Source organism: Haliotis rufescens, unplaced genomic scaffold (assembly GCF_023055435.1).
Source record: "Haliotis rufescens isolate VD_foot unplaced genomic scaffold, xgHalRufe1.0.p SCAF_4, whole genome shotgun sequence".
In the NCBI taxonomy this organism is placed as follows: domain Eukaryota; kingdom Metazoa; phylum Mollusca; class Gastropoda; order Lepetellida; family Haliotidae; genus Haliotis; species Haliotis rufescens.
This window is the reverse complement of record NW_025964112.1, coordinates 9,810,876-9,836,544: the sequence shown is the minus strand read 5'-3', so window position 1 is coordinate 9,836,544 and position 25,669 is coordinate 9,810,876. Positions and strand designations below refer to the sequence as shown.

Sequence of the window (25,669 nt, the reverse complement as noted above, 5' to 3'; positions counted from 1 at the left end):
AATGAATATCATTTTATCACAATTGCATGTATCAATATACTCATGATGTCAATCCCTGGATTGTCTGGTCCGGTTTAAATTACTTACATAATGCTGGTATATTGCTGGAATACTGTTGAGTGCGGAGTTACGAATACAGTGAAGCAAAATCATTTTAGAGTGAGTGAGTTGGGTTTAACGCCGCTTTTAACAGTATCCCAGTTATATCACGGCGTGTCAGCTTAACGTGGGAGGAAAGCCCGAAGTGATGCAGGACCTCAGACATTCACCACTTCGGTGAAACCCACAAGCACGGGTATGCTGCTGACAAACCTAGAAACATAATCTGGTCGAACCGGGATTAGAAGCCACATTCATAGGTTTCTGGCGTGCCCAAGGGACGCAACTCTGCACAGCGAATCGCGGCGCCTTAGACGACTGGGCCACACGTGCCCCCAGTCATTTTAGAAAGCTCTCATAAGATCGACTCCCCAAACATCCTTTATTTGAATGGGTGTTCAGGGTTTACCTAATGAGACTTCACATGAAAAGTTTGTCAGATCTGGACAGAGACGTATCAAATCCAAGATCTGAATTTATTGAGATTGTTCATGAGGACACTTTTGCAAAATGTTACACGCATCAATTCTACCCAAACAAACAGATAATACTATGATTGAAAATGCAGAGCATATAGAGAAAGTCAAAGATCCCATTTACAATCAGCAATTAAGCTCAAAACAAGACTTCAACACCAAGGAAAATGGAAGACAATCAAGAATCCACAGCTTTTGTGCAACATCCAGTCTAGAACCCCATGTTTTGACAGTAACTGTCTGAAAATACTTCTGGTAGAGATGCTAACTTTTTTCACAAGAAAACATCACCACATGAAACTGCTGCAGAATTGAGTTGCCTCCAGTTGACGCAGGATGCAAATCGGCCGTTAACGACTGCACATGTGTCTATAGAAGATAACCAGAGAGGAAGTGGCAATCACACAGCAGAAAGGTCAGGATTCTGGGTAATTTCAGGTACCGTGTCCGCCTGAAGAAGCAAACAATTGGTTTTAGTAAGAAACAGCAGGCAAACTAAGACTAGCGTTGACTTTGAAGATGCTGTGTGTACATCAGGAACAATTGCACCTTAACAGAAAAAACACAAAAAACACAAGGGTGTAAGAAAGTCATTACACTGCAAAGAGGGGCATGGAATTTTCATCAACTTTTTTTTTTACAGTGTAAAAATCTTCATCAAATCATTGCTATATATATAGATAGGAAGTTATTGTGCCAAAAGATGTTATTTGTTTTTATATTTACTCACCAACTTCTAGAATGCCGATCAAACAGTTAAACACTCTTTAATGATGTGGAATAGATATTTGATGCAAAAAGATACAAAAAACTGTTTTTAACTTCACAGAATGTCATAATAATGCAGGTTATAAGGAGCTGGCAATTTGTTTAGGGTTTATTCCATGAAACTCTTGATCTGAATATGGCTTCAGGTGTATAAACTTTCGGTATATCAATGATCTGATATTGTTCAATAACCATCAAATTCCCATCCACTGATTTACCAACCTGAACTGAAAATAAATCCAGTGAGACTGACGTTTAATATTATTACGAATAATTTTTGATATATTCTTGGCATATGCTTGCTTGAAAAGGTCTGGACTAACACCGGTTTTATAGTGCCACTGAGCTACCATGCTGCAGTTTAACATGGAAGCATAATGAGTGAGTGAGTATGGTTTAAACCTCTTTTAGCAATATTCCAGCAATATCACGGTGAAGGACACTAGAAATGGGCTTCACACAATTGTACCCATGTGGGGCATCGAACCCAGGCCTTCGGCATGACAAGTTTGTTTGTTTGTTTGTTGGTTAACGCCTCACTGAGCAATATTCCAGCTATTTGATGGCGGTCTGTAAATAATTGCAATTGGGATATGATGACATGCATCAACCAAGTCAGCAAGCCTGACCACCTGATCCCGGTAGTCACCTCTTATGCGTGACAAGTGATTGCTTTAACCAATAGGCTTCCCCACCGCCCCCGGATTCATTTCGAAGACACAGACACATTATACTGACTCCGAGCCGTACAGAACTTCATCCCCTTAGAGCCAAGCACCAGGCAGGGTAACAACAACATGATACGACCAGGGCATCGCACCCACCTTCTGCTCTCCGGGTAGACACTCTATCCACTAGACCACCAATGCAGTCGTTGTTGTATGGAGACAGAGAGTTTGTAACTGGTTGGGATCAGTGAGTGAGTTGGACAGCTATGAACAGTGTTACAGCAATATCTCAGACTGATTAATATGAGAGCCAAGTCTGATTAATATGAGAGCAAATCAAAGTGAGTGAGTGAATGAGTTTTAAAGCCAATATGAACAGTTTTCCAGTTATATCATGGTGTGTCAGCTTAATGTGGGGGGAAGGCTGAAGTGACAAAAATCCAGAAACATAATCAGGGCGAACTAGGATTCGATCAGAGGTTTCTGTTGTGCCCAAGGGATGCAACTCTGCATAGCAAGTTCCAGCAAATAAGATGACTGTGCCACTCGTGTACCCTAAAAGTGATGCAATTAATAGACATTTAATACTATGGTGGAACACCCAAGCAGAGACTGATAATTCAGACCTATAATCAGCAAATCCTTATCCAGCCAAGGGATGCAACTCACAATACTTACCCATCCCTAAATGGGACATGGAAATCATGTACTCTACTCAAAAGAAATTAAGGACCACCAGCATTATTCATAGCAAAACAAAAGAATCAGTTGGTCCTTAACTTATTTTGAGTAGTATATGTCAATTCATAGGTACAATATTGTTCCATGAACCTCATGTACCCAGATTCTGGATGGGGTCAGAGTTTCTCTAGTGCTGAAAACGGCTTGGTTCTTTGATCCATGTCGTTTGAGTTCAATATGTTTGGCAGTTCAGTATTAGGTCTTCAGGACTTTATCTTTAATCACTTTCATCTCTCTGTTGAAAGCTATCATCTTGAAGAAGCAACACTCTCTTTCTGGAGGTAACTTTTTAGTGTCCTAATATCGCATACACAGACATTCTGATGACAAATTATGATCCATCATAGATGATAGGAAAGATGAAGAAGTAGTCTGGATAAAAAGATCTTAATGCCAGAGATATGAGATGTTCCTCTTAATGGAACGTGTTCTCAGTGATCAGAGCAAAGTGGACATGTTGTTAGGTGGTGAGTAAATGAGGTGGAGTTCAAATTTGTGTCCACGATTATTGCACTTACATGGCGGAGCGGTGCAGTGAGTGTGTGTGCTTGTACTAGTCCAGACTTACACTAGCCCACTGTGATATCAAGCTACAGTTTAACATGGATACCCAACTCACACACACATACTGACTTCAAGCTGACCAGTTCTTGCTTTATCTCAGGCAGGTTAACAACAAGTACCATCTTTTAATGTCTTTCAGTATGGCCACCAACCTTCTGCTCTCCAGGAAGACGCTCTATCCACTACACCACAGAGGCGGTCTCTGGCCAGACGCTCTATACACTACACCACAGAGGTGGTCTCTGGGCAGACGCTCTATACACTACACCACAGAGGCAGTCTCTGGCCAGACGCTCTATACACTACACCACAGAGGCGGTCTCTGGGCAGACACTCTATACACTACACCACAGAGGCGGTCTCTGGGCAGACACTCTATCCACTACATCACATAGGCAGTCTCTGGGCAGACACTCTATCCACTACACCACAGAGGCAGTCTCTGGGCAGACACTCTATCCACAAGACCATAGAGGTGGTCTCTGGGCAGAAGCTCTATCCACTAGACAACATAGGCGGTCTCTGGCCAGACGCTCTATACACTACACCATAGAGGCGGTCTCTGGGCAGACACTCTATACACAACACCACAGAGGCGGTCTCTGGGCAGACACTCTTTACACTACACCACAGAGGCGGTCTCTGGGCAGACACTCTATCCACTACACCACATAGGCAGTCTCTGGGCAGATGCTCTATCCACTACACTACAGAGGCAGTCTCTGGGCAGACACTCTATCCACAAGACCATAGAGGTGGTCTCTGGGCAGAAGCTCTATCCACTAGACAACATAGGCAGTCTCCAGGCAGACGCTCTATACACTACATCACAGAGGTGGTTTCTGGGTAGACGCTCTATCCACAAGACCATCGAGGTGGTCTGTGGGCAGGCACTCTATCCACTAGACCACAGAGGCGGTCTCTAGGCAGAAGCTCTATCCACTAGACCACAGAGGTGGTCTCTAGGCAGAAGCTCTATCCACTACACCACAGAGGTGGTCTCCAGGCAGAAGCTCTATCCACTAGACCACAGAGGTGGTCTCTAGGCAGAAGCTCTATCCACTAGACCACAGAGATTGTTTCTGGGTAGACACTCTATCCACTAGACCATCGAGGTGGTCTTTGGGCAGGCACTCTATCCACTAGACCACAGAGGTGGTCTCTGGGCAGAAGCTCTATCCACTAGACCACAGAGGTGGTCTCTAGGCAGAAGCTCTATCCACTAGACCACAGAGGTGGTCTCTGGGCAGAAGCTCTATCCACTAGACCACAGAGGCGGCTTCTGGGCAGAGACTCTATACACTAGACTACAGAGGTGGTCTCTAGGCAAAGCTCTATCCACTAGACCACAGAGGTGGTTTCCAGGCAGGCACTCTATCCACAAGACCACAGAGGTGGTTTCCAGGCAGGCACTCTATCCACAAGACCATAGAGCTGGTTTCTGGGCATAAGCTCTATCCACTAGACCACAGAGGCGGTCTCTGGGCAGACACTCTATCCACTAGACCACAGAGGCGGTCTCTAGGCAGAAGCTCTATCCACTAGACCACAGAGGTGGTCTCTAGGCAGAAGCTCTATCCACTACACCACAGAGGTGGTCTCCAGGCAGAAGCTCTATCCACTAGACCACAGAGGTGGTCTCTAGGCAGAAGCTCTATCCACTAGACCACAGAGGTGGTCTCCAGGCAGAAGCTCTATCCACTAGACCACAGAGGTGGTCTCTAGGCAGAAGCTCTATCCACTACACCACAGAGGTGGTCTCTAGGCAGAAGCTCTATCCACTACACCACAGAGGTGGTTTCTAGGCAGGTGCTCTATCCACTAGACCACAGAGGTGGTCTTTAGGCAGAAGCTCTATCCACTAGACCACAGAGGTGGTCTCCAGGCGGAAGCTCTATCCACTAGACCACAGAGGTGGTCTCCAGGCAGAAGCTCTATCCACTAGAACACAGAGGTGGTCTCTAGGCAGAAGCTCAGAGATGGTCTGAGTGATGAGTAAGTGAGTGAATATTTTTTTAAAGCTGCAGTCAGCCATGAATAAACAAGCCTGGATCAGACAAATCAGTGACTGTAAGCATGAACAAAGATCCCCATCACTGGGTCATGTTGACACAATATCAGCCAAGTCACAGAGCCTGACCACCCGTTCCCCTTTAGTCGGCGATGATGACAAGGTTTATGTCAAGAATCAAACTGTTTTGTTTGTTGTTTAACGCCGCACTCAGCAATGTTCCAGCTATATGACGGCGGTCTGTAAATAATCAAGTCTGGACGAGGCAATCCAGTAATTGACATCATGAGCATCAATCTATGCAATTGGGATACGATGACATGCATCGTCCAAGTCAGCAAGCCTGACCACCTGATCCCGTTAGTCGCCTCTTAAAACTCTGCAGAATTATTGAAGATTGAGGGTATATTTATCACTTGTTTCATATAATTAACATCCCCACCAGGTATGTATTTCATACAACTATTTCAAAACATGCTGTTAAGGCACAGGAATGTAATTTATTTGTGCCACTCTCATGCAAGGATCTTTTTGTATTTGAAAACATAACGATACACCCACAAAAAATGTTTTAAACCGTGACTGATCAAATGCATATATAGTCCACAAACCCATCAAAAGCAGTAGGGTAGCCTTGTGGCTAAAGCTGTAGCTCATAACACTGAAGACCCTGGTTTGTTTACCCACATAGATACAATGACCGAAGCCTATTTCTTGTGTTCCCCGCCGTGATATTGCTAGATTGTTGCAAAAACGGAATAAAACCTCACTCACTCACTCATAAGCAAACAAAGCCTTCTCCACCAAACAAAATAAATGTGCATATAAATGGAGTAAAAAAATTATATACAGAAATATTATTTAATTGTTCATTTAATAAAGTGACCCAAATATGTTTCTTTATATTTCAACCTCCCCATGCTTTTGAGTGGGAGAAAATATTGGTAAATCATAAAAAAATGCACGAAATAATGGCAAAATGAGAAGACATCTTGTTTCCATCTTTGAATATTTTTTTTATTATTACATTCCAGCGGACATCCATGATGGAACGTGTAATGTATTTCTCCTAAAGAAAACTTCTCTGAACCTATTACAGTGAGGTTTTCTGCTTGTCATTTCAAAGCTCATCACTCACGCATGTGCAAACCATGCCACTGACATATCAAGGGGAAGTAATCAAGTCTTCATCCCACATTTCCACTATCAAACTGTCAAATGGCGACACTAAGTATCGCATGTTTGGGTGGGTGGGCCATGTCTCGCCAATTTCACTGACACAATTTTGATACCTTCTACTGAGATCATGTTACATGTATTTTTTTCATCTTTTATTAATTATATGTTTGTCCCTCCTGTGTGTTTTTTCACGTATCTGCACTCTTGATCTTTCAAGCTGACCTTTTCTGAAAGTTTTCAATTCTAAATAGCTGCATGTATATCTATTGCGAAAAAATCAAATTGTTTAAAAAAAAAAAAAAATTCTGTAAAAAAGACTGTACATTAAAACATTATTATGAAACAGGTACTCAATGGAAGATGTGAAGAAATGTAGAAAAGAGAATGTATCAGGCTTATTGTATTGAAACTTGTACACAACGATAGATTTGAACTGATGTGAAACAAGTCGACAAGAGCATTGTCGTAAGAGGCGACAAACAGGATCGGGTGGTCAGGCTCACTGACTGGGTTGATGCATGTCATCATATCCCAATTGCATAGAATGATGCTCATGATGTCAATCGATTATTTACAGACTTCTGTCATATAGCTGGAATATTGCTGAGTACAGTGTTAAACAACAAACAAACAATAACATAGACAAGAACATGGTACTACAGTCAAACCCCATTGTCTCAAACTCCTGGGGACCAGACAAATAGTTTGACATTTCCAGGGTTCGATACATCCAACTCGACCTATTACCATCTGACCAATCAACGGTTAACTATCGTTGATGTTTCACGCCCTGTCATGTGTTCAGGCCATTATACTTGATACAGTTTCTCAATAGTGGCTAGGTTTTTTTGCAGACTTATTTAGTTTTAATTTATTTTTAACTATTGGGTATAAATTGTGGTACAAGTAGGTTTTGGAGAGATATCTTTTTGGTTTTGGTTTGTTGTTTTACGCAGCACTCAGCAATATTTCAGCTATATGACGGTGGTCTGTAAATAATTGAGAGTGGACCAGACAATCCAGTGATTGATATCATGAGCATCGATCCACGCAATTGAGATCGATGACATGCTTCAACCAAGTCAGTGAGCCTGACCACCAGATCCTGTTAGTCGCCTCTTACGACAATCATAGTTGCCTTTTACGGCAAGAATGGGTTGCTGAAGACCTATTCTACCCCATTCTTCATGGGTATGGAGAGATATCAATAACATAAACAAGAGTCTGGTACATGTCCAATGAAACTCTATTTAAACTTGTACACAATAGTAGATATGGACAAGAGTGAGTTGGGTCTTATGCAATATTCCAGCCATACAACAATGGTGGACACCAGAAATGGACTCCTCACATCCTGTACGGGGAGTTGAACCCAGGTTCTAGGCATGAGCCAACCACTAGACTAGACATCCCGACAATCCGGAAACAGAAAACATCCTTGTGATGTGAGTGACTCTGGTTTTGCATTGCTTTTACAAGCAATATCATGTTAAGGGACACGAGAAATGGGCTTCACAGATTGTACCCATGTAGGAAATCGAACCTAGGTCTTCCGCTTCTGATGAGCTAAAGCTTAAACCACTGGGCTGCCCTAGTGCCCCCTAATTGTATTGCACAAGTAGATCTGGACCAATGTCAAACATACTACACCATCAGAGCTAATACGTGTGTCCCAGTGCTGTTTCTTACCACTTCCACCATGTGCACTTAATCAATCCCTGACAAACATAACCTAAATCATACTGTTTGCTTCCTTTTGTTATCTTACCCATAAAATACAGACAGTCAGCAAGAGGCACCACAAACAATCTGTTTTCAACAACACCAGGATCCTTACTTTCACATGCTTCTATCAGACTCGACTTAACGTACATCACTAGACCTGGGCTGTGACACCGGCTTACGTCAAAGTTGGCGTGTTATCAGAGGAAGTGAGCATCCAGGTCTGAGATAATGTTTACAAATGGCTAACTCCCTGCACCTGCAGAACACGCAGTTGCCATCTGGGTTAACCACATTACACCCAATTGCTTTTGGTTTATGTATGTGTCTTAGGTTGAACATCGTCACATGAGATTCCTCAAGGTGACCGTGTCACTGTAGAAGATTCTTTCCATAACATTGTTATGTCTGGCCTAAAGACTGTATTTGACTTTCAAATTTATAGAAAGTGAGTGAGGACTACTCAGTACGAATGAGCAGAGCATTCAGTCAAACATAACTAATTTCTGTATCTCTATTACTTCTTCAGGTGAGTGAGTGAGTGAGTGAGTGAGTGAGTGAGTGAGTGAGTGAGTGAGTGCCATTCGGTACGCATTCAGTCCAACATAACTGATTTCTGTATCTCTATTACTTCTTCAGGTGAGTGAGTGAGTGAGTGAGTGAGTGAGTGCCATTCGGTACGCATTCAGTCCAACATAACTGATTTCTGTATCTCTATTACTTCTTCGGGTGAGTGAGTGAGTGAGTGAGTGAGTGAGTGAGTGAGTGTTAATGCTTAATGTTAAAGGAAAGTGAAAAGTGATGCTGTCAATTGGGTAGCAGGCCAAGAATAATAAACATAAAATCATAACGTAAAAATGATGTTAAAAAATCTGTTATTTAATATTTCATTGGTTGTCAGTCAACATTACAGACATTTTATCCATTATTTGTGACATTTCTTATATATTTTATTCAACGGAAACAATAAAATGATGTAGGTTAATGAATGTTTCATGTTGTAGGCTACATCACAGAATCCTTTAAGTGAACAAAAAAGGGATCAATAGCATGAGGAGTGAGTGAGTGAGTTTGGTTTTACGCTGCTTTTAGCAATATTCTAGCAATATGACTGGGGACACCAGAAACTGGCTTCATACATTGTATCCATGTCGGGAATTGAACCCATGCCTTCAGCTTGATGATCAAACGCTTTAACCACTAGGCTACCCCCAATAAAAGGAGGAACAAATGATACATTTGTGTTATTGTGACTCCCCAACAGTCTGATCATGGCTGAGCCAGAGAAGCCATCATTTGAAAGCATTGCCATCTCACAATCAGGGTTCACTGATAAACAATCAAATTGGATTTCAGCCTAGTGGGTAAAGCAGTGGTTTGTCATGTCAAAACTCTGGGCTCAATTCCCCATATGGGTACAAAGGGCCAAACCCATTCTTTGTGACACCAGCCATGAAACGGTCTGAAAAAACTGCTGAAAGTTTCATAAAACCTCACTCACTCATCTTCCCACTCACTGACTGACTCACTCAAGCATGGCGTACTGGGTACCTGCCCCAAATACCTACAAGGCAACTTGAATGAACACACTGGCAGTTATTGTTTGATATGCTGTATTCGGCGTAAAAAGCACCCTGCCCGATATATGCTAATATATTGGCTAATGAACAATCCCAATTGGCACCCCTTCCAATTGATCAATGTACACAAGACTTATGTATTTGTGTATAATACGAGTTATATGCATCCTTACTTATAGGAAATTAAATTCTGGAAAAATATATCTGTCGTATATGAACATTTCAGGCTGTCAGCATAAACCAAGAAATTTACGATCTTTCAACTCTGTTGTGTTTCACCAAAATAATATTCAAAACAGAGCTCCCTATTTCTAATTATGAGAGCGCCCTGGGCGCTTATTATGTCGAATACAGTACATTTCCTAGAAGTTGAAAATTGACAAAGTATGCACAATTTATGCATAACAACTTCTTTATTATACTGTTATAGCAACTCGGTATAGATCCTTATACTGTTGTCAGTGGCATTTGCTATCAGAAAAGTAGAGGTATCATCGCACACAATCATACTGAGACATCACAATGACTGTATCTAAACTATCTCAAAGGCAATTAATTTAAAGAAATATCAATCATAAATAACATGATATCTAATCCAAGCTCTCACTTGCAATAGTCCAAGTCCTTCTGAAGTGAAGCATTGTGACATGGTAATGAATGCCCCAGACAGGAGTTATCATGGGTCTGTTCATCACCATCAAGGACTGGTGGGGTCCTGAAGATCCCCTGGTCAACACTGCAGCAGGGGGCCTGACAGAGTCTACCTGGAGCTGTACAATGCTGTTGTGTTTCAACACACTTGCTCAGAGGCAGATCAAGGGTGGGGTGGTGGTGGTGTGGGGTGTTGGGTGTTGGGTGTTGGGTGTGGGTGTGGGGTCCTGAAGATACCCTGGTCAACACTGCAGCAGGGGGCCTTACAGAGTCTACTTGGAGCTGTACAATGCTGTTGTGTTTCAACACACTTGCTCAGAGGCAGATCAAGGGTGGGGTGGTGGTGTTGGTGTTGGTGTTGGGTGGTGTGCATGGTGTGGGGGTGGGTGGTGTGGAAGTGGATGGGAGGGGACGGCAGACGGGGGTCAGGGATGGGGATCGTAGACACCATTGCTCATATCAAACTGGTGGTCAGGCTCACTGACTTGGTTGAAGCATGTCATCGATCCCAATTGCGTGGATCGATGCTCATGATATCAATCACTGGATTGTCCACAGCTCACATCGGACTCAGGAGTTATGCAAAATAACTAGACTTAAGGATAAAACAACTAGTCCCTTTAGATTTTCTGGCCATGTCTATCACTGGGGATGGGCAGTGGTTGTGGTGGGGTTAGGACATTGAGGGGTTTGACTGGTGGTAGGGGTGGTCATTGGGGTACTTGATGAGTGGTAGGGGTGGTAGGGTTGTACATTGGTGTACTTGATGAGTGGTGGGGGTGGTAGGGTTGTTCATTGGGGTACTTGATGAGTGGTTGGGGTGGTAGGGTTGGTCATTGGGGTACTTGATGAGTGGTGGGGGTGGTAGGGTTGTTCATTGGGGTACTTGATGAGTGGTAGGGGTGGTAGGGTTGGTCATTGGGGTACTTGATGAGTGGTTGGGGTGGTAGGGTTGGTCATTGGGGTACTTGATGAGTGGTTGGGGTGGTAGGGTTGGTCATTGGGGTACTTGATGAGTGGTTGGCGTGGTAGGGTTGGTCATTGGGGTACTTGATGAGTGGTGGGGGTGGTAGGGTTGGTCATTGGGGTACTTGATGAGTGGTTGGGGTGGTAGGGTTGGCCATGGGGATACTCGATGAGTGGTGGGGGTGGTAGGGTTGGTCATTGGGGTACTTGATGAGTGGTGGGGGTGGTAGGGTTGGTCATTGGGGTACTTAATGAGTGGTGGGGGTGGTAGGGTTAGGCCATTACTCATTTGGTGGGTGGTGGAAGGGTTGGGTCATTGGAGATTTGATGGCTGGTAGGGGTGGGGATGGAGATTTGATTGCTGGTGGTTTTTTTAAGGGTTGGGGTAGGGTGTCAAACTATGAATTTGTAACTGTTTGGGGGTGGAACAGCATAAGTCAGTCAACAGTTAGATAAGGATGTTGGGGGTGGGGGGTGACAGGGGGTGGGGAGGTGGGGAATGTCCAATGTCCAGACAGAGACAGACAGAGACAGAGAGAGACCCTACAGTATGGTGCAAATTAAGGTTCACTCAAGTAATTGTATAAAATCATGGAAATTACTTACCCTCCATTATTGCCAAGTCTAAAGAACTGAGAAAACAACAACCGATGTGCAAGGTTGACAAGGAACCATGGAAGGAGCCTTTTGTTTGTGTTTTCATCAGTAACAAAAGATTTTTCCCCCTTATCATGACTACTTCAAGATATAGTGCAAGCCTCACATCAATATCATCCTCACCCTCATCCATATTAAAACATAACAAAAATAAATGATTTTTTTGTTATGTGGCCTGTCTGTGATTTCAAACAGGCATAATACTCACACACTGTGAAACTATTAACATCAAGGAGCACTATCTTCCCAGTAATCACAATGAGTTCGAATCACTGCAGTTGAAAAAAACACACAAATGGGGGCAAAAAAAACTAGAAACCTTTGTCAGTCTGTGAACTGCTTATCCCCTGGCAACCTGACAGGTGGGTTTTATATCTGTCTCTTCCAGTCACGTAGAGAAAAACTAGCAACGTATGAAAGATAAACATGGCACCAGGGCTGGCCCACACCTATAGGTTATCGCTACATGACAACCTATGCAATGTGTCCGCTGCATCAAGTTCCCATACAGACAAACATACTAACACTAAAACTGACAACCTTTGTCGCTCACCTGGTTCCTGCTTTGATGTTCATTATCGGATTTAAATAGTTTCAACACCGGTTCATACCTCCATTATGCCAAAAATATTGATGTCAGTTCTCAAATAATAAAGAGGAGCCTCGAGAATCTTCCCATTCTCCACTAGAAATCTAGACTTAACTATTGTAGATTTGTATGGGGGACTTGTGATTGGGTATGATACTTACATACAAAGATTCATAATTTTGGCATATCTGGGATCACAAACAGTGGACCTGGCAGTTAAGGGAAGCAACTCTGTATATTAAGTTGTGCTGCCTTGACCCTTGTCTGTCATACAGACACTGAAACAAAAACTTCCAATAAAGCCCATGCAAGTCTATTATATTTGACAAGTTTAGATTACTGCAGTGAAAATGAAGAAAGTCTCTTGGCTCCTTTTGATTATATTTTATAACTTTAAATTAACAACATTTTTGTGTGTAAAATTTGTTCATTTCAGAGATGTGGGGTGGGGTGGGGTGGGGTGGGGTGGATTGAGGTGGAGGTGAGGTGAGGTGAGGTGAGGTGAGGTGAGGTGAGGTGAGGTGAGGTGAGGTGAGGTGAGAACCAACGATCAAAGATTTGTGGCACCACGACTAAGGGATGCAACTCTGCGCATCATATTTTGACATCTGAGATGACTGGGCCACACGTGCCCCCACCGTGTCCCTGAGGTGAGTGATGTCATCGTGGCAACAGTGTTAACAAGTTCTGACACTCCTCCCAGACAATGCTCCTTCACTCATGGTGCCATCAAGGATGTGACCCCATCCTCTTGAACTGGTGGAATGCATGATCTACTGGTGGATGGTATTAAGCAAGAGCCTAGTCTCCCATCCCCATCCCACCTACAGCTTAAACAAATATATCAGTGACTTTTGGCAAAGGGCGCTAACAGTGCAATAAATAAACACAAAATCTGCTAAAGTCATTCCTCTTGTTTTGACTTCTCAGTCATACCCCAAAGATATGCTACCAAGATGTGATGCAACAAATATTTCTACATGTTTATTTGAGGGGGATGCTTCCTTCCGTACACTTTACGGTGTCCGGGAGTGTTTTCCCAGTAAGAGTGAGTGAGTGAGTATGGTTTTACGCCGCTTTTAGCAATATTCCAGCAATATCACGGCGGGGAACACCAGAAATGGGCTTCACACATTGTACCCATGTCGGGAATCGAACCCGGGTCTTCGGCGTGACGAGCGAACGCTTTAACCACTAGGCTACCCGACCGCCCCTTTTCCCAGTAAGAGATGTTGGCATCACATGCTGATCAAACAAGGCTGAAAATAGATGTCTATTATTGTAATAGTGTTGCTCTGCAGGTTCAAACATCCAGCTTTGTAGTACGAGTGAGTGAGTGTGTTGGGTTTAAGACAACTTTAAACAGTATTTCACTTATAGGTGAGGCGAAAAGGGGTTTAAGGTCATGTCCAAGATTATTGCACTTGTATAGCGATGTGCATGCATGTGTGTGTGTGTGTGTGTGTGTGTGTGTGTGTGTGTGTGTGTGTGTGTGTGTGTGTGTGTGTGTGTGTGTGTGTGTGTGTGTGTGTGTGTGGCTGATGCCGATTTTATCTTGCTAGCCCACTGAGATACCCCAGTTTAACATGAATAGATAGTATACTGACTCCAAGCTGACCAGTCCTTGTTTTATCCCCTTTATGCTGAGCACCAGGCAGGGTAACAATAAGTACCATCATTTAACATCTTTTGGTATGACGCAGCCGGGGATCGGACCCAACTTCCGCTCTACAGGCGGATGCTCTACCACTATACCACGGAGGTGGTCCTTTCACTGATGGAGTTTTGTCAGTATAAGGTTGCAGGTGAGAGCCATCTGGGCTGTACATGCATATAGCCTGAACGATAAGAGCATTAGGATAGTACTGACGTTCCAAGAGTGAGTGAGTATAGTTTTACGCCGCTTTTAGCAATATTCCAGCAATATCACGGCGGGGGACCCCAGAAATGGGCTTCACACATTGTACCCATGTCGGGAATCGAACCCGGGTCTTCGGCGTGACGAGCCAACGCTTTAACCACTAGGCTACCCGACCGCCCTGACATGCCAACAAACTTGTATCTACAATAGATGTTTATCATTTACATGATGTCTCAAAGATGATAATAAGAATTTTTAAAATAAGACATGACATGTCAAAGGAGTACTTTCCAAGAAAGTGAAATTTGGGATTCTGGTTAGAGGTTGATCCCAGCAACCTATACTGGTTGTATGAGGATCTGCATGTGTGGATCAGGTGGTCAGGATCTGTGGCTTGGCTGATTGTACCATGGCAGCAAGGGACTTTGCCTGTAGTATCAGTCACTGGTCCATCTGGCCGCTGTCATATGTTGGAATATTGCTGAATGTGACATTAAACAAACAAAAAAATGCAAGAAAGTGAATGGATGTTGTGTATGTCAAAGCTGAGAGTATTACATTTTCATAACACTTAACTGAATCTAACTTGGACCACACAACCAGGATGCTGATAGCAAGGACCGGAGGTGTTGGGGTATGATGATACACCAGCCATATTACACGTTGGAATCCCTATAACAGATACTCAAGAATCCCAATAGCAGACATCCAAGAATCCAAGTAGCAGACACCCAAGAATCCCTATAACTAACACCCAATAATCCCAATAACAGATACTCAAGAATCCCAATAACAGACATCCAAGAATCCCAGTAGCAGACATCCAAGAATCCTTATAACAGACACCCAATAATCCCTATAACAGACACCCAATTATCCCTATAACAAGACAACCAAGAATCCCAATAACAGATACTCAAGAATCCCTATAACAGACACCCAAGAATCCCAATCACAGATACTCAAGAATCCCAATAACAGACATCCAAGAATCCCAATAACAGACACCCAAGAATCCCAATAACAGATACTCAAGAATCCCAATAACAGATACCCAAGAATCCCAATAACAGACACCCAAGAATGCCTATGTGTGGAGTACCTACAGTGGAAGTAACCAGTTTTTTGGCGTGACATCAGGTGTTAACATGCTATTGGCTGACACATGCTAGTGAAAGCTCACATGACAGAAATACCCTGTGAATGGTAAACTATGCACCCCCCGGAGCTTATTGGTCACTGAGAATGGGTTAAGACTTTTCCAGCGACACCAACACTAAACATGAGATTCATACATTGTACCATGCGGCAGATCAAACCTGAGCAAACACTGTAACTACTCATCTACCACTCTGTAACTAACAATAAAATCTAACATTCTTAAGACAAAAAACAAAAAAACATTCACAGAACATATTACATTCTATATCGAATGTATACAAAACAATGAAGGCACAGATCACAGAATCGACATTTGGAGGACTTCCTAAACATTTTTGTACATACGTCTTTAGGCCAGACCTTTTGGTTTTTGGTTTACAGATTTTTGGCCCAAAACTTCAGGATGGCTTGTTGATTTTATGTTTTTAAAATGTTAAATTAAATAAAATAAAGTGAGGTTGGGACTTTTAAGATACATTTTCAACAGGTCTTAATTATACTAATTTAAACAATTTATATTGATTGTGACGGTAAATGTATTTTAGAAACATTTTACATACTTTTTGTCGGTGGGATAAGCGGATTCATAAACGGACTTAAAAAAAGTATGGTCTGCGACTTGTCCTGTGCAAAAGTCCATATCAAAACAATGAAGACGAAAAGATCACAGAAACAACAACTGGAGAAGGCCTTTCTAAACATTTCAGTACATGCATCTTTAACATCCTCCTCCAACTGTGCTCCTCCATCACAGCATGCTCGAGTTGCACTGACGTCAATCTACAATGTTTAGCGTTTTGTTTTTCTGTTTTCCGACTCAAGCTGGCTTCGGACAACAGGAAGCTGTACATTATGATAGGCAGGATTCCTTCCCAACTATTTCTTCTGTTCACACCTTGTTTGAGGAAATTCTTGACAATGAAATGTGAGAATTTTTTCACATTGCTTCTTAATGTGATGATGTGGACACACTATTACCATTCAACAAGTTGTATGAGTGAGTGAGTGAGTGAGTGAGTGAGTCAGTGAGTCAGTGAGCCCAAGTGACATCAAGAATTGGCTTCGAGCACCTAGATTAGGCAACAAAACAGTCCACGGGAAGCTTAAAAAACACTTGTGTCATAGAATACAAATTATATTTTTTTATCTTCCCAATTATTACTTAAATTTACGTCAATTAAAAATGCTCTAAAAGGTAATTTTAAAAGCTAGAGATAAAAAATGTTTATCAAAAGCAAAAGCAACACTAATAATCATCTATTATGTGACCCGATTCTCTCAACATATCTGCTAACAGTCATTTATGGTTTTAACGCCGCTTCTGATCCAGTCCAAATGAAATACTACCCATACACTATCAGGATCTATTCCCTCAATCAATCTCCCATATAAACTATTAATATAAACTCTGTTATCTACATCTGAAATAAGTCAGTCACTACAAGGAACTGCTACTACATAAGATCAGGTTTTAGCGATTTCACACGCCATTTCTTTATCTGCCCCAAACAACACCAACTTTTCTTCAGGGCAAAGACATGGTGGTCAATGGTATGGTAGAATAATCTGTTTGCTGGCCTTATCCAGCTATGCCTTATCAACTGTCAAATAGCGATTACATCTCAATCTGATATCCAATGGCCATATGGCAGATTGAGCTGTGGTAGGAAGGGTCTGGTGTAGACCAAGTAGAGGTCATTAGCAACATAGTTGTACAGGACCCGACTGGATTGTCTATTATGTTGGGTACAGCTTGTTATTACATACTAGGTGAGATATCAACTGGCATATGGTAAAATCCTTATCACTTCATTCAGTAGTGTGAGTGAGTGAGTGGGTGGGTCTGCAATAATACAGTTAACTATGTCGCATTAGCCTACTTTTCATCAGTTGTGGCCATAAATGGTTCAAACTGACTAATTGTAAATTGGGGGGGTGGGGTTATTTGGGTTGGATTGGGTAGAGCTGGGCGGGGTGGGGCGGGGCGGGGCTGGGAGAGGAGAGGAGAGGAGAGGAGAGGAGAGGAGAGGAGAGGAGAGGAGAGGAGAGGAGAGGGTTTTACTAAATGCCACATCAGCAAGATTTCATCTATTCTAGGTAACTCATCCGATGGAAGCAAATAGGTAGTGTCAATCTTCATTACAAGTACAAATTGTGCACATAACTTTTATTTGTAAACAGAGTGGTGAGGTCACATGATAATTCTCATTTTGAAAACAAACTTACAGAATTAGCCCAGTCAGAGCAACGTTAACCTTTCAGACAAACAAATCTGAAACACATTTACAGCGAGGAAAATAAATAGAAAGTATAAGGAGCAAGTTGAGCACCATAAACCTGCCAGTGTCTTAGTAGTTCAATCATTTTTGCCATCCATTTCATAATAATCTGTGAAGCCCTTAAGCTTAGGATTTCCATGCAGAGAGAACGAATGTGTTGCAGATAACAACAATGTGGATCTTGATGCAGTAAATCTCCTCCAGACTGTATATACTGCATGCACTGCCTCTCTCCCCTGGATGCACTGCCAGATGTAGTACTGCCATCATATAGCTGGAATATTGCTAAGTGCGGCGTTAAATAACAAAGACAAAGACGCAGTAAATCTCCTCCAGACTGTATATACTGCAGTGCCTATCTCCCCTTGCTGCACTGCTAAACTCCACCATAAATCCCTCAGTCAAAGGATACATGTAGCCACAGCAATGATAAAGCACATACCGGTATACATGTCAAAAGCTTCTTTAATTCCATTTTGCAAATTCTGCAAACTTATCAGTTTATTTTGCTTTCTAGCTGGTGTTCATGTGTTTTTGAAAGTTTTCTAACTTTCCACAACGACCTGTATACAATCAAGTCAGTGTCACACAAACACTCCATATTGTTTGATGGCAATGTTACACAATCAGTCAGGTAACACATTGAAATAAAAGCAACAGAAAACATTTCCATAATCATAAGAAATCCTTTCTGCTACTAAAAGCAGAGTCCATGGCACGATTCAGACTATATCATAAGCATGTGTGGATGAATCACTGCCAAATAGTGATGAAAAGGTGAGCATATCCTCCCCCACCAGTGTCACCCATCACAAACACATGCAAAGGCAAGTCAATAGTTCAGATGACCTTAACAAGAAGCATGGTGCTGGTGACCTATTCTGACCAAGAACCTCGTTGGACTCTTTGGATGTTTATGATACAGCAGGTGCTGACACAACTTTCCCAGTCATTTCACCTACTATACTGTTTGTTTGTTCGTTTGCTTGTTGTTTAACGCAGCAATCAGCAATATTCCAGCTATATGACAGCAGTCTGTAAATAATCGAGTCTGGACCAGACAATCCAGTGATTAATATCATGAGCATCGATCCACGCAATTGGGATCAATGACATGCATCAACCAACCAAGTCAGCGAGCCTGACCACCCGATACCATTAGTCGCCTCTTACGACAAGCATAGTCGTCTTTTACAGCAGGCATGGGTTGATAAAGACCTATTCTACCCCGGATCTTCAACAGTCTTTCACCAACTATAATCAACCCTGACAGTAAAACTGTGTATACCTGTAATATCAACTGGTAGAATGTAACAGGTGAGTATATTCAGGATCAGAATGAATCTTAGTTGTAGGTGGATAACTGACTTATATCTGCATACTGTAAATCATGAAATAATTGCACTACTAAAGTAATGCGAGTGTTGACCCCTGGCCTAAAATGCGTCATGAAATAAATGCAAGTAGCCCTGCCTTTGAACTTTAAAAACTTATCAGCAAATGGCATCACCAAGACTGTAGATTCTATGATATAGTATAGGGGTGGTTGGGTAGCCTAGTGGTTAAAGCGTTTGCTCATCACGCCGGAGACCCAGTTTGATTCCCGACATGGGCACAATGTGTGAACCCCATTTCTGGTGTTCTGCGCTGTGATATTGCTGGAATATTGCTAAAAGAGGCGTAAAACCTCACTCACTAACTATAGTATAGGGAGTTAACAGTTTGTTCATCATATACTTAACTCTAACTACTTGACACGTGATCTAACTTCCATGAAATCAAAAGCAAAAAAATTCCAAAAAAGGAATATTTGAGAGTAGGCCAGCGACAAATATTGTACAGGTTCCTTGCTTGACAATGGTATGAGGATCTATACCGAAACGTCGCCATTACAGTAAAATAAAAACGTTGTTATCCATAATTGTGTCTACTATTCTAAGCTAAGTGATGTTACACGAGTTATGACTGAGTGACTGACTGTTTTGGTAGCTTAACTACCGCTTCTGATTATAGATCAATATATAGTTATAACTATTGCAATCCTTTCAACGTTCGTAGCGTTATGTATTTACCACGACTGCTGTTGCTTGACTGGACATGTTCACTACCTGGGTGAGCAGTGTTTTGCTTGTAATTATAAGATTATCTGACAAGGTCACCAAGAACAAAGGCGGTGCCATACACGATTTGAGACTGTCATAACTGCTTGATGAACTTGTGTAAGAAAAGTGACCTCACTTGACACAGTACTTGGTGAGAAGCACAAAATCTAGCACTCAATTACATTGTTTAATGTGAGCTTTGTTATATATGTCATGGTTGTCGCCCAGGCGCAGTGAACCTGACATGACAATAAACTCTTACATGTTGGGATAAAACTTAAATGGGTCACTTTACCAAAGCAAGCAAGGACACTTGCATTTTTCGCATTAATTTAATCCTCTCATATTCAAACACACTGAGAAACCACAAGCTGAAACACCCTCCACCGTGACTAACCATTGATAACTTCCAGCAGACTGGGAATAGGTTGAGTGTTTTCTGTCACTATTCCAGTTTTTTTAATTCTCTGAGAAGACAGAAATCTGCAACAGCTGAACACTTTGAAATCCATCAAACATACCTCAGTCAGAAGTTAGAGACACTAATCCTTGGAGGGGTTGCACATTTCAGAATTACAGCAGTGAAGTGTTCAAGTAAGGTGAGGTAGGTCTGACAATACAATTGTACCTAGCTATGGACCAAAGCCAATGTGTCGATCTGGAAGAGACACTTGTGATATTTTGAACCTGAAGTTCTTGCAAGTCTTCTGTGAAATAAATCCTGCCTCTGGAATCATGATGACTGTTTGAACATGCAAAGATTCCCATTTACACCTATACATCAAGCAAATGACCAACACATATGAAAACTATTTGATCTCTGGACAGTGTTTGAACATGCTTCACACTGCTGAGTCAGCATTATTCCAGCTTCAGTGAGTGAGTATGTTTTTACGCCGCATTAAGTGATATTCCAGCATATCACGGCTAGGGACACCAGAAATGGGCTTCACACATTGTACCCATGTGGGGAATCGAACGGGGTCTTCGACGTGATGAGCGATCGCTTTAACCACTAGGCTACCCCACCACCCTTCCAGCTACAGCAAAGCAGAACATCAGTGGATGAGAGCAGGAATAACAATCCATGCAGTCAATTTTTGATGGTAAGAACAATCCATGCAGTCAGTTTTTGATGGTAAGAACAATCCATGCAGTCAGTTTTTGATGGCAAGAACAATCCATGCAGTCAGTTTTTGATTGTAAGAACAATCCATGCAGTCAGTTTTTGATGGCAAGAACAACAATCAATGCAGTCAGTAGTTGATGGCAAGAACAACAATCCATGCAGTCAGTTGTTGATGGCAAGAACAATCCATGCAGTCAGTTGTGGACAGCAACAACAATCCATGCAGTCAGTTGTTGATGGCAAGAACAACATTCCATGCAGTCAGTTGTTGATGGCAACAACAATCGATGCAGTCAGTTGTTGATGGCAAAAACAACATTCCATGCAGTCAGTTGTTGATGGCAAGAACAACAATCCAAGCAGTCAGTTGTGGACAGCAACAACAATCCATGCAGTCAGTTGTTGAAGGCAAGAACAACAATCCATGCAGTCAGTTGTTGATGGCAAGAACAACAATCTATGCAGTCAGTTGTTGATGGCAAGAACAACAATCCATGCAGTCAGTTGTTGATGGCAAGAACAACATTCCATACAGTCAGTTGTTGATGGCAAGAACAATAATCCATACAGTCAGTTGTTGATGGCAAGAACAATAATCCATGCAGTCAGTTGTGGACAGCAACATCAATCCATGCAGTCAGTTGTTGATGGCAAGAACAACAATCCATGCAGTCAGTTGTTGGTGGCAAGAACAACATTCCATGCAGTCAGTTGTTGATGACAAGAACAACAATCCATGCAGTCAGTTGTTGATGACAAGAACAACATTCCATGCAGTCAGTTGATAACAAGTACAACAATCCATGCAGTCAGTTGTGGACAGCAACAACAATCCATGCAGTCAGTTGTTGATGGCAAAAACAATCCATGCAGTCAGTTGTTGATGGCAAGAACAACTATCCATGCAGTCAGTTGTTGATGGCAACAACAACAATCCTTGCAGTCAGTTGTAGGTGGCAAGAACAACATTCCATGCAGTCAGTTGTTGATGACAAGAACAACAATCCATGCAGTCAGTTGTTGGTGGCAAGAACAATCCATGCAGTCAGTTGTTGATGGCAAGAACAACAATCCATGCAGTCAGTTTTTGATGGAAAGAACAACAATCCATGCAGTCAGTTGTTGATTGCAAGAACAATAATCCATAGTCAGTTTTTGATGGCAAGAACAACATTCCATACAGTCAGTTGTTGATGGCAAGAACAATAATCCATACAGTCAGTTGTTGATAGCAAGAACAATAATCCATACAGTCAGTTTTTGATGGCAAGAACAACAATCCATGCAGTCAGTTGTTGATGGCAAGAACAATAATCCATACAGTCAGTTTTTGATGGCAAGAACAACAATCCATGCAGTCAGTTTTTGATGGTAAGAACAATCCATGCAGTAAGTTGTTGATGACAAGAACAACAATCCATGCAGTCAGTTGTTGATGACAAGAACAATCCATGCAGTCAGTTCTTGATGGCAAGAACAACAATCCATGCAGTCAGTTGTTGATGACAAGAACAATCGATGCAGTCAGTTGTTGATGGCAACAACATTCCATGCAGTCAGTTGTTGATGGCAAGAACAATCCATGCAGTCAATTTTTGATTGCAAGAACAACATTCCATGCAGTCAGTTGTTGACAGCAAGAACAACAATCCATACAGTGAGTTGTTGATGGCATGAACAATCCATGCAGTCAGTTGTTGATGGCAAGAACAATCCTTACAGTGAGTTGTTGATGGCAAGAACAACATTCCATGCAGTCAGTTGTTGACAGCAAGAACAACAATCCATACAGTCAGTTGTTGATGGCAAGAACAACAATCCATACAGTCAGTTGTTGATTGCAAGAACAACAATACATGCAGTCAGTTGTTGATTGCAAGAACAACAATCCATACAGTCAGTTGTTGATTGCAAGAACAACAATCCATACAGTCAGTTGTTGATTGCAAGAACAACAATACATGCAGTCAGTTGTTGATTGCAAGAACAACAATCCATACAGTCAGTTGTTGATTGCAAGAACAACAATACATGCAGTCAGTTGTTGATTGCAAGAAAAACAATCCATAAAGTCAGTTTTTGATTGCAAGAACAACAATACATGCAGTCAGTTGTTGATTGCAAGAACAACAATACAAACAGTCAGTTGTTGATTGCAAGAACAACAATACATGCAGTCAGTTGTTGATTGCAAGAACAACAATCCATACAGTCAGTTGTTGATTGCAAGAACAACAATACATGCAGTCAGTTGTTGACTGCAAGAACAACAATCCATACAGTCAGTTGTTGATTGCAAGAACAACAATACATGCAGTCAGTTGTTGATTGCAAGAACAACAATCCATACAGTCAGTTGTTGATTGCAAGAACAACAATCCATACAGTCAGTTGTTGATTGCAAGAACAACAATACATGCAGTCAGTTGTTGATTGCAAGAACAACAATCCATGCAGTCAGTTGTTGATTGCAAGAACAACAATACATGCAGTCAGTTGTTGATTGCAAGAACAACAATCCATACAGTCAGTTGTTGATTGCAAGAACAACAATACATGCAGTCAGTTGTTGATGGCAAGAACAACAATCCATACAGTCAGTTGTTGATTGCAAGAACAACAATCCATACAGTCAGTTGTTGATTGCAAGAACAACAATACATGCAGTCAGTTGTTGATGGCAAGAACAACAATCCATACAGTCAGTTGTTGATGACAAGAACAACAATCCATACAGTCAGTTGTTGATTGCAAGAACAACAATACATGCAGTCAGTTGTTGATGGCAAGAACAACAATCCATACAGTCAGTTGTTGATTGCAAGAACAACAATACATGCAGTCATTCGTCTGGGGCTGGTCATTCATGATAAGGGCCGCTCCTCCCTATAATAGAGGGCCAGGCTTCAAATAATATTCAAACTGTCACATCTTAATGACCCACCCCCACCCACTGTCCACATCCCATCCCCCCACATCTCACTCGTACGAAATACATCTTGACTCAACAATGGAGGGTTGGGGATAATTAGGGAATAGAATACACAAACAAATAGTCTGTAATGCATTATGACAGAACAATGCTATTTACTCTGTAAATAACTAACAAAGATGCAAGACCAAATAAATTTAATCCTGATAAGAATCAAGGCAACACAAGGCCATTCTGTCTCTGTCTGGAGACTTGTCTACAGGAGCAAGACACAAGGAACCCCTCCTGTGCCAACAGCAGCCAAGACAACCCCTGCATACCTTATCTTGGGACGACACACAGCATGGAGACAGTTGCAGGCTGTAGACCCTGTGTGCAGCTATGTCTGCAGTTTATTTATGTAGCTAATGGGGCATTCAATCACACAGGCTTCTGAAGCACCCTGGATGAAGCTTGTCTGAGCTGCCTGCTGCAGCTTGTTGTTTCTGCTGCTTCAGCTCAGAGGGTTGGTGATGGAATCAGTAATTGTGGTGTCTTTGATGATAGCTATTTGAATCACTCTGTGTCTTTAACTTTTCATCGTGTCAGAAAGTTGTTCTGGCTTGATGCCTTGGTTCATAGACGGTTGTACACATTTGCTTTGTAAGTCTTAAAGTCTATTCATTCAACATGTTACAGACTATTTGTACTTTACACAATTATCGATGATATGATTACATGCACTGACACCTGCATCTTCATGCACTGACACCTGCATCTTTATACACTGACACATGCATCTTCATACACTGACACATGCATCTTCATACACTGACACCTGCATCCTCACACTGACACCTGCATCTTCATGCACTGACACCTACAACTTCATACACAGACACATGCATCTCCATGCACTGACACCTACATCTTCATACAACGAGACCTGCATCTCCATGCACTGACACCTACATCTTCATACACAGACACCTGCATCTTCATGCACTGACACCTACATCTTCATACACAGACACCTGCATCTTCATGCACTGACACCTACATCTTCATACACAGACACCTGCATCTTCATGCACTGACACCTGTATCTTCATACACTGACACCTACATCTTCATACACAGACACCTGTATCTTCATACACCGAGACCTGCATCTTCATACACAGACACCAGCATCTTCATACACCGAGACCTGCATCTTCATACAATGACACCTGCATCTTCATACACTGACACCTGTATCTTCATACACTGAAACCTGCATCTTCAAGCACAGGCACCTGCATCTTCATGCACTGACACCTGCATCTTCATACACAGACACCAGCATCTTCATACACAGACACCAGCATCTTAATACACTGAGACCTGCATCTTCATACACTGACACCTGTATCTTCATACACTGACACCTGTATCCTCATACACTGACACCTACATCTTCATACACAGACACCTGTATATTCATACACCGAGACCTGCATCTTCATACACTGACACCTACATCTTCATACACAGACACCAGCATCTTCATAAA

General features: G+C 42.1%; 1 long non-coding RNA gene across 1 annotated transcript in view; it reads right to left on the bottom strand.

Annotated features, from left to right (window-relative positions):
• Window positions 1-358: 358 nt before the first annotated feature.
• Window positions 359-25,669, bottom strand: part of LOC124135806 — a 68,008-nt gene continuing 42,697 nt past the window's right edge. Inside the window, exon 3 of the long non-coding RNA XR_006861268.2 lies at window positions 359-1,026. This is a non-coding gene — a long non-coding RNA (uncharacterized LOC124135806). The remainder of the gene's footprint in view (window positions 1,027-25,669) is intronic.